This window comes from Tamandua tetradactyla, chromosome X, assembly GCF_023851605.1.
Source record: "Tamandua tetradactyla isolate mTamTet1 chromosome X, mTamTet1.pri, whole genome shotgun sequence".
In the NCBI taxonomy this organism is placed as follows: domain Eukaryota; kingdom Metazoa; phylum Chordata; class Mammalia; order Pilosa; family Myrmecophagidae; genus Tamandua; species Tamandua tetradactyla.
The window spans coordinates 18,100,574-18,111,791 of NC_135353.1; the positions used below are offsets into that span (position 1 = coordinate 18,100,574).

Below are 11,218 nucleotides of genomic sequence, written 5' to 3' on the forward strand. Positions count from 1 at the left end.
TGCTGGTGAACTTTCCTCAGAGGCCTGGCCAACTAAGAGTGCAGGATATATGCTATTGTAGTGCCTGAGTGACTTCCAGGGCAGGCGTTTCCTGTGGTTCCAACTTTTCTAAAGGGTAAGTCAGCTGGAAACAACTTATAATGAACGTGCACACAGAATGCCAGGCTTTGGCAAAAGAAATACATCTGGGCAAAAGTAAGTAAAGTACTTTACAGCCACCCCACTTTTTGCCATTCTTACCTTAGTCTTAGTTACAATTTTGAAAACATGGATAAAAAATATCCCTTCTAAAAGGCACCAATAGGAAGAATGAAGTGGCTTTCATTCCAGCTGTACTTAAAACTCCTGCTGCACTAAAGGAGGGGACCAACACTCAATGGCAGAACCTGAAACCTGAGGCTGACCTCTTCAAGATAGAGTTGACTACAATGAACATTCTTGACACCAGCTCAAAAAGTTTTCAGTTTCTAGAACCTGAAAGGAAAATTCTCTTAGGAGCCCTTCAGCTTTTCAGTCCACTGGTATAAATGTAGGACAGGGGGACAGTGGGGACACTAAGGGGAAAAGAGTGGCTGCCTGGCCTCTGGAGGTGGCCTTAACTAATGTTTATTGAACCTCCCATAGCAGGCGTGTTCACTAGTGTTGTTTGCTAATCCTTACCACAATCTTGTAAAGAGTAGACACAAGGAGGAAAATTCAAAATTCAGGAAAGGGAACTCATATCTTCTGAGCACTCACCATATGTGTCAGACATGCTGTTATGTACTCAACTCCTTAGAACAAGGCTATCATTCCCATTTTAAAGATGAGGTAACTGAGGCTCAGAGAGGTACTAGCCTCTTCTGTACTCAGTCCTACGCAGCACAGGCTCAGGTTTTCTCTCTGTCTCCTCTTTCCATGCTCCCCACCCCCATCCATCCACCCACCCACTGCATCCTGCAATACAGATATTCCTCAAAACAAATATTTCCCAGGATCCAACAAGTAACAGTTAAAAAGATGGCTGCGAAGCCCTGCTGCCCAAGGAGAGGCTGTTGGAACTAGGAGTGGCTTGCTGTAGCTCTGAAGCAAGGAAAGCAGTGTGGAGACTGGCAAAGTGTCAAGGGGTAAGGGACACAGGGACAGAACTAGAGCCCTAACTAGCTAGCATTTTTGGCGCCCGGGGCAAGCAGCGTGAAACTTGCCTCAGCTTCAATGAAAGCTGCTCTTGACAGGGGGAGGGGCCGCTGTATGCACAAAAGGTCCCCTGGCTGGTGTGCTCCCAGCCCTTGACCTCGGGCCTCTAGCTCCATCCATCTCCGCCACTGCCAAGGGGGCTGGCCCCAGGCCAGGGTGAAGCTTCCAACCAAGACCAGAGAGGTGGTGGGAGAAAAATGTGGTGCCCTCTAAATCTCTGTGCCCCAGTGACCCCACCCTACCCAGTGCTCTGGAAAGAACAGAGCAGAATGTTGGGTTGGGAAGGGAGGTGAGGGAAGTCGGAGGGAGGTTGGCTGGAAGAATAGGGAGAGGTCAGGGGGCCATCAGTCACAGTGATGGGACTGAAAGAGCAGCCAAAAGATGGAAAGTTTGGGTAAATGGAAGGTTTTTCAGAGTTTAAGATCTTAGAATTGAGGGAGGTAATTGCAAATGATAGTAAGGGCTACTAAAGTAGACCAGAGACCCAAATCATGGGATCAAAGAGGTCAATGGAATGGATGGCTATCATTTGTATCCACAAACTTTTATCGAGCACCTACTATGTGCCAGGCCCTGTGCCAAGCATTTGGGATACAATGGGGAACAAGATATAGTTCCCACCCTCCTTCAAATGTGTGGGGATAGTGGGGAGATGGGAGAAAGATTAGCAGACAAATACAATATTATGTGGAGGCACTCCGGGGCATCTTGAGATGCTTAAGACATGCTTGAGAAACTTTCAGTTTACAGAGCACTACTACACTTCTAAGGAGAAAGATGACATCACTGTGATGAAACAGGCACAAGTAAGTACTTCAGGAACGTGGAAGAATAACTTATTCATTCAGATTTCCAAGGGAGATGGTGGGAGTAGCAAAATCAGGAAGGGCTTCATGTAGGCCATGGTATACAAAGATGAGCAGAATCCTACCTGATGGAGTATCATTCTCATGTGTACTTCCTCAGCAGCAAGGTAATACAGAACCATAAAAATGACCATACAAGCTGAAACTGGGCAAAGCAATCTTTTAATAATCAACAGGGAAAATTATGACTTTTTCTATGACCTTTAGAATTTGGGGCCAAAATATTAAAAACCCTCTTGCTGTCCAGTCCATTAAAAATGTTTAGGGGAATGAAAACAACAGTAAAACTAATATTTACTTAGTACACTTTAACTTCAAACATCAGAAATACTGAGAATTAGAGTTCAATTTCTTTCTTAAAAAAACTTCCCAAGTATGGTTTAAACAGTACCTACTTGCCTTCTTCTTCTCATCATATAACTCATGATACACAATGAGCAACTTCTCTATGCCTTGAGGAACTGTCATACTCCTTTTGGAAGTTTGCGTTGGCATACAACATTTTATCTTTTATGGTTTTAATTTTGTGAAATTTCTCCAAGGGTTCCTTCAAGGTGAACATTTTTGCTGGTATCACTTCCTCTAGGACATCTTCATCCTTTTTGTCACAACCCCTTTCCTCATTTACGCTGATTGAGTTTACCTTCACTAAGTTCCTCTGGCAACATACCTAGGGTCTCCTGAATGGCAGCAGTGTCAACATTTCCACAGTTGGCTGTTTCTTCTTTTAACTCCATTTACTTTCTATTTGAATTCCATCTTCAGCATGATCACCTTTTGTTTCTTTGCTGTATTTTTGTATCTGATGGCAAACTCACTCTATTGAGGACCCACCTTTTTTTCCTAAAGATGTTTTATTCCATTAAAATACTTTAGGTTTAATAGAGTTTGAGCAGATAACATCATTCATGATACCCAAGTCCAACAATGTCCCCAAGGCCTTCTTTAAACAATGTGGGATAATAAACATGTGGTACCAAAACCAGTGCTCACTAAACAATGTAAATGCGAGTTCACTAAGCAATGCAATTTTGAAACCAGCTTAATTTTCTGTTTAGCCACTGGTTTCTTGAGCTTTCCAACACAGTTTGGGAAGAGGTCAAATGTATTCATAGATGAGAAAGATGAACCAGTCTTTCAAGAGGTAGAGCTAGTGATTAGGGAAAAATCCCAGACCCTAGCTTAGAAGAGGCACTAAGCTTCCTTGACCACCCCGACCAGGGCAGGTCTCAGGGTGCACCCATGCAGTTTGTCCCCCACCATGGTAACCAGAGCCACTGTACCTGGCTTTTTCCTCTCAACCAGCATGTGGAACAAGATCTCATGCTCATAAGAATCAAGCTTGGCTTCCACAGGGTTCAAATTGAGAAAGCTGTGCTTTGTGAACACCTTTTGGATCTAGACTTCAGTCACTATGAGACTCTCATAGAGGTTCTTCAGGTAAGGGTTATATTTAATTTCTTCTTTTGGGACACACTGGGCTGCCTTCTCCAAAATGTCCACAACATCCAAAAAGTCCTTGTAGAAGCCCTAAATGTCACATAATTTTGCCTGCTCCACCAATTTTTGGCATCTCTGCCATAAGTTCTCAGTATTTGCCAAAGATCACACATTTTTCCATAGTCTCTTTAAGCTGCTCTTTTAACTTGGCCTTCTTCTCATCCATGAGGATCTTCTCTGTAAAGGGGCTGTCTATCTTCTGTTCATTCTGACCTAAGTCCTCTTACAATTTCTGGCCATTGGTCTTTTGTTTTGTAGCTGTACACAACTATCAAAAAAAGGACCTGAAAGAAAACATCAAAGTTGAAACACTGCATCATGCCAGCCTCACGCACTGAGCCACCACGACTGTCCGCTGCTGTCACTGCACATGCCAATGACCCACTTTTGAAAAATGTTAGGTGGGTTTAATCACTGAGAGACAAAGAGGTAACACCACTACATCACTACATGCTTTCCTGTCTTTGCATGGCCTGAGTAACAGATGTGCAGTGACCACACACACACTTTGAAAGAAGTGATGTGCTTGGATACTATGATGCACATCTATTATTTACATAATGACCTGCAGACTGAAGAGCTAGCACCGAAGTTTGCAGTCCATGAAATTACTCAGAGCTAATATACCCTGGTGATTGAAATTCAAATCATCTCATTAGAGGACTGATGTTATTTAACTTAACTATGGCAAATGAAATCCATGCACATCGGAACCGTGCAAAGCAAAACTACCTGTCGTCTACATAAAGACAAACTGTCCTCTACATAAAGGACTCAACACACACTAATAAATGGAGAAACAATTCCATTCCCAACTTTGACTGAGTGCTTACTATGTGGCATATACTGTTCTAAGTTCCTCTTTACATGTAGAAGTTTACTCAATCTATAAGCAAACCCTATGAAGTCAGTACTATTATTATCCCCATTTTACAGATGGAGAAACTGGGGCATGGAAAGATTAAGTAACTTGCTAAAAGGCACATAGCTGAGAGGTGGTAAAGCCAAGATTTTAACCTAAGAAGCCTGCCTCCCAAGGCTAAGTCCTTGACCACTACTATGTGCCTTCTGCTAGGATGTTTATTCTCCCCATAGTAAGTTATAAGTTTAATGCTATTCCCATAACAGTTTCACCAGGATTTGGGGAAGTAGAACTAAAGAGAGAGATTCTAAGTTCATTTAGAAAACAATGGGCTAGAGAAACTAATATTATCTTCTTATAATATTAAAACACAATGTAAAGTCACAGCAAGTAAAATACTGCAGTTCCAGAACTAGAGCTGAAAGACAGAGCACTGGAAAGGAGTAGGCAGCCCAGAAAAATATGGTCATCTTTATATATTTTTCCAGTATAACAGTATGGTTGGTTGTATTACAAGTCAAAGAAACGAAAATGTAATAAATAAACGATGTTGGGTGAATTGGTTAACTATGGCAAAACAAAATTCGATTCCTCCTTTGTATTTCACACAAAAACAAATTCTAGGTGGTTTAAAGAGTTAATAGGGAAAATGAAAACACAAATGAGTAGACAACAATAAAAGTGAATATTTAATGTATCTTCAGGCTAGAGAAGGACTTTTGCAACGTAAAAACAAAAGGAAAAACCAAAAAGGGGAAAATAGAGTCAACAATATGCAAATTGACAACATGGTACAGATCAAATATACGATGAAAAAAATTAAAAGACCAACAAAAAAGTAGGAAGTTTTTTGAAACACTAGGACAAAGTGTTGGTAGATATCCCCTGAATATGTAGAGAGATAATGCAGAGCAGTAGGAAAAATCTATAGCCCAAAAGGAAAAAAGTAGAAAAAGTCATAAATAGATACTATACAGATGAAACATAAAAATCTAATCAAGGTATTTAAAATTCTTTATGTGACACTAGAAATACAAATAAAATAATAATAGTTTTGGCATAGCAATTAGCAAGACACTTTTGTTGCCCGTCTGCCTGATTATAACGTCCACATTTCGTGAAGGTGGGGTAAAACCGTGAGCCTTTACACTGTGCTGGGAGGATACAGCTTTTCTGGATGGCAGGTTTCAAAGACTTTTTTAAAAAGTTTACAATTTTACCCAGTAATGTCTCTTCTGGGGCTCCTTCATAAGAATGCTGATGTTATTTAAAATGATTAAATACACATGCCATAGCCTTTTACTTATTCGGTCATTAATAGTGGGGTCTTCCTAAGATATGTATGGAAATGGGGCAAATACAACATTAAACAAAATGCCAAAAGGGGCATTCAAAATTATACACTATGGTCCCATTTTCTGAAAGATAAAAGTAATTATACACATGGGGAAAAACTTGGAAGGAAATGTGTCAAATGTTGGCCATGAGTATGGGACTACAGGTGACTTACATCTTCTTGTTACCTTTCTACATTTTCTAAATCCTCTAAAACAGACATGTATTATGTTCATAATTTTCAAGCATCAAAAACATTATTTAAATGCTTTTCTCTGCATCCATCCATCCATCTATCCTTCTTCCTCTCTTTCCTTCTCGTCTCAAAGAAACCAGTGTTCTGTCCCCTGTCCTAGGCTCACTTCCCTTGCTGCCAAGGGATACCATTCTATCAATTAATTATCCTCTTTTAAAACAGTTTGGGCCTTCCTTTTCCTGGGTTCCTTTCTCTCCACCGATATATACAGGCATATTCCTACTAGCCCCAAATCACTCTCGCTGCTCCCATTCAGCCTCTCCTTACCTTTCATCCCGAACATCTTTAAAGTGCAGTCTGGGTGTGCTGGTTTGAAAGGATTCTGAACCCTAGAAAAGCCATGGCTTAATTGTAACCCAATTCATGGGAGCAATCATTTCTTTTAAACCCTATCCAGTACTGTATATTGGGAAGTTGATTTGATTATCTCCACCAAGATGTGACTCGCCCAATTTGGGTATTAACTTTTGAATAGAGGGAGATGTGACTCCACCCATTCCACAGGGTCTTGCTTGAATCCTTTAAAAGAGGAAGCATTTTAGAGAGTCCCTTTTTTCAAAATGATGAGAAATCCATGAGACTCACAGAGCCCACACAGCCAGAGACCCTTGGAGATAAAGAAGGAATATGTCCAGGGGAGCTTCATGAAATAAGAAGCCTGGAGAGAAAGCTAGCAGATGTCACCATCGGTTTTGCCATGTGCCTTTCCAGTTGAGAGAGAAACCCTGAACTTCATCAGCCTTTCTTGAGTAAAGGCGACCTCTCATTGGTGCCTTAATTTGGACATTTTTATAGACTTGCCTTAATTTTGACATTTTCACGGCCCTAGAACTGTAAACTAGCAACTTAATAAATTCCCCCTTTTGAAAGCCATTCCATTTCTGGTATATCGCATTCTGGCAGCTAGCAAACTAGAACGCTGGATTTTATTTCATCTCCCTCTATACCAACTTCTCCTTAAACCTTCACAATCTGGTTTTCAAATAACTTTCTCTATTGGCATGCTCTCATAAAGCCAACCACTTCTAATTGCTCACTCCAAGGGCTTCCTACAAGTTCATAACATCGCAACCGTCTTGGCAGCACTGGCCAGTGTTGATCAAGCTCTCTTTCACGAATCCCTGGGTTTGTTGATAGACATTGCCCCTTTGATGTCCTGCTTCCCACCTATCCTACCACCTTTCTTTTTATCTGGCTCTCCTTTCTCCAGCCATTCCTCAATGAGGTGATATATCAGAAAGCCCTTTCTTCTCCTCTCTTTTCTCCTTTCTATACTCTCTGTAATTTTGGTTTCCAATTCCACCTCTTGCAGATTTCATCTCTCTTCTAAATTCAAGTTTCACATTTCCAAGTTCCTGCTTAGCATTTCCAGCCAGATGCTTGGCATGCATATCAAGCTCCTCTGCGTACCATTCATTCTCTTTCACCTCCCCAAACATGCTCTTCTTCCAGACTTGTCTGTGTCTATAAATAGTGCCATCTTAGTTCCCACTACAAAACTGGTGCCTGGGCCTTCCTTCAAAATACTCATACGTTTGGAGAAGCAGATCCCCCTTAAGATTCAGTTTCTCAAGAACCACTTCTGCTACCAAAATCTGCATTAGCCATGGCTCTCCAGAGAAGCAAAACCAACAGGACATTGATTTTATATATATAAAGAGATTTCTTAAAGGAAATGGCTTACATGACCATGGGGGCTGGCAAGTCTGAACTCCACAGGGCAGGCAGCAAACTGGAAACTCCAATAAAGGTGGTGTTGAAGGCCTTAGTCCAAATTCTCCAGGGAAAGCTGGCTGGCTGGAAATTCTGACAAGAGCTAATGTTGATATTGAAGCAGAAATTCTTCTTCAGACCTCTGAAACTGTCAGTTCTGGCTTTAAAGACCTTCAACTGATCGGATGAAGTGATTACCCATACTGCTGAGGACAAGCACATCTTTCGATTATAGATGCAATCAACTGACCATAGATGCAAATCCCACTTGCAAAATATCCTCAGAGTATCATAACCTGCGAATCCCCAAGCAAAACCATTCCTGCCAATCCTAAAGAATACCTACAGCATTATATAAGATTCTACAAAGGTTCCATACACTAGGGTGACTTTCCAAACCATACAACTTCCAGATGGGTCCCTGAACTGGATAAATCCTGAAATGCAGAGGGGCCAGACTTTTCAGAACATCAACTAGTTCCATCCCCCAACCCATATTATCGACAGCCCCTCCCAACATGAAAAAGTTAGAATGAGCACAGCCTAAATCTCCCTAAAAAGTGGAGGAAAGATCAAAGTTGATGGTGGAATTATACAGAGAAGGTCGGGTTTAACAAATGAGTATGAATGCTGAATCATTATGCTGATATTTCTTTTAGCCTCCAGTACCTTAGAGCAGTTAAAAATAAAAACCTAAAATTATGGAATTGTAACCCATACCAAACTCTGAAATGTTCTACAACTAATTGTTGTGATGTGCTTTGAAATTTATTGCTTTTATGTATACATGTTATTTAAAGAGAAGGAGGATTATAACAGAGAAGATAGGATTTAACAAATGAGTGTGACTGCTGAATCATTATATTGATACTTCTGTTGCTCTCCACTGTCTTGGAACAGCTAGAAGAAAAAAACAAAAAATCGTGGAACTGCAACCCATACCAAACTTGAAAATGTTTTATAACTACTTGCTAAAATATACTTGGAAATTTATTGCTTTTTTGTATATATGTTATATCTCACAATTTAAAAAAAACATTAAAAATTACCCTCAGAGTAACAAGTAGGCCAGTGCATAACCAAACAACTAGACACCATAACCTAACCATGTTGATGTGAAATTAACCATCACACATACCTACTGCCAAAGCCTCAGTTCAGGCTGTTGTCATTTTTTTTCCTGGCGAGATGGAGAGGGATGCATCCTGAATCTTGAGAGGATCTCCTCCTGGACTAAAGGAACCACAAGGAGGAAGTCTCCCATGAACCACTTCAAGCTCCCTATTAGGTAGACAGTTCAGGCATCTTAGAACTCTTCCAGGAGATGTTTTCTTACTTTAATTTTATTTAAAAGAGACCCCACTGTTTCCAGAAACTTATCCCTGAGTTGCTATGTTGTTAGGCAGAGAAAGTTTGAGGAAACAGAATGGTGGAGGCCAGAGCAATTTTGCCAGATGCAAGCAGAGAGGCACAATCCTCGAATCAATTCCTTAACTTGTGATGTGGCTCACAGATGGGTTGTATTGCAACATGTGCCACCAGGGAGTGTCCCATTTTAACTTGAAATTCTTGCTAATTAGGACTTATGCTTAAAAAAAGCACTATTTAAAATTGCCACACCCTCTGAATTTTTGTAGTTGTGAGCAATGCCACGGTCTCCATGCTCTACTGAAGTATCTGTTTCACAGCAATTAGAATTTTCTTCCTCAGCAGTGTGTACTTGCCTTGCACCCATGCTGACAGCTGCAGCCCCCAGACCTAACAATGATTACCTTCCTCGGGGCTATACAGAAACAAGTTCCAGAAAAAACTCCTGGACTTTTGAAGTAAAACACATACATACATGAGGTTTGTGGTGTGTTTCTTTTGTTTAGCACAATCTTTGCGTTTTCCCTTTTTCACATAGCTCACTTCTTCCCCTCTCCTTCACCCACATCCTTTCTCCCTCACATCCCTCCTCACCCTAATCACTCAACCCAACAACTATTAACAACTCAGTATGTATATTTTCATATTTGTCTTCAAAGTCAAATAATTACCTATGAATTACATACTCACTTTAAAATATGTAGTTTATAAAAATGGGATATTTAGCATACTTTTCTGCATCTTATTTTCATGTGCAACAATTCCTCATGGAAATCTTTCCAGGACACCTGGTGGAGAGCTCTATTTCATTCTTTTCGATGGCTGCATGATATTCAACGGCATTCACATGCTACCAACTTATTCAAGTACTCTACCTTATTAACAGCATCCTCTTTGTTTTCATTTGTGTGTTTGCGAGATTACAAACAATGATGCAATAAACCTACTCACATATAGAGTCTTACGTATTGGTGTCTATTTCCATGGGATTGCTGGGGTAAGTAAATATACATATATACATATTTACATTTATATATGAAATTACTTTTCAATATTGCCATATTTTTGTAGGATCTTTCCACATTTCTTCAGGAAGAGATAATATCACTTTTTAAAAATTCTGTCTGATGGGTGTAGCATTATTATTATTATACCACATTATTACTTTAATTTGAACCTCCTTGACTACTAGTGAATTTGAACTAGTAAATTTCAATAGTTTTCTTAGCCTGTTGGATTACTATTCTGTGAATGTATCTTTTCACATTTCTGCTGATTTATCTTTTAGGTTGTTTGTCCTCTTCTGATTAATTTGTAAGACCTCTTTGTATAGTCTAGATATGCCTTCTATCTGTCCTACTTATTGCAAATAATTTTCCAAATCTATTATGTGTGAACTTTGTTACTTTTACCAATCAGATGGCTTAAATTCATCTATTGCCTAAGAAGCCCATCTTTTTTTTTGGTCAGGGCACTGTTCTTGAACCCAGGTCTCCGACATGGAAGGCGAACATTCTACCACTGAACCACCTGTGCACTCCCAACTTTTTTTATAGCTTCTGAATATCCCTCTTGCCCCTCCCTTGTACCTGTGATCTCCAAGATTTTCTGGCAAGATTTTTATTATTTTGTTTATATTTAAGTCTTTGTCTGGAATTTACTTTAGTATGTGATGTAAGACAGCATCCATGCAATGTGACTTTCCTCTAGAAGGATGCCAGATATATTATTTATTAAATCATCCATTTTTCCCTAATAAATTAAAATACTACTTTGCAGTACCAAATATTTAAACACACTGTAAAGGCACTGTAATCTAATCAAATCAAAATAATTTTAGCATCGGACTAGATAAATAGACCAGTGGGTAGAAAAGAGGAGCATGTACTCACTGCTTGCATTTATAGGCCTTGCTGAAAGACTAAATTTTCAAAGGACCTCCCTCCCCCCTTTGGGCCCTCAAAGAACAACAGGCTGGCTTTTGCACCCAGGACCCAGATCTCATCATTTGGGCAGTAAGTCTAATTACCTTGATGAGTGCCAGTTTCCTCAGCAAAGAAAGGTATATCCTCGAAGGGATATTGTGAGGATAAAAGGAGATAAGCAAATGCCTACTACAGTGTCTGGCATATAATAAACCTA

At 40.0% G+C, this 11,218-nt stretch overlaps 1 pseudogene; it reads right to left on the minus strand.

Annotated features, from left to right (window-relative positions):
- Window positions 1-2,962: 2,962 nt before the first annotated feature.
- Window positions 2,963-6,269, minus strand: LOC143671698 (grpE protein homolog 1, mitochondrial pseudogene; annotated as a pseudogene).
- Between the last annotated feature and the right edge of the window lie 4,949 nt (window positions 6,270-11,218).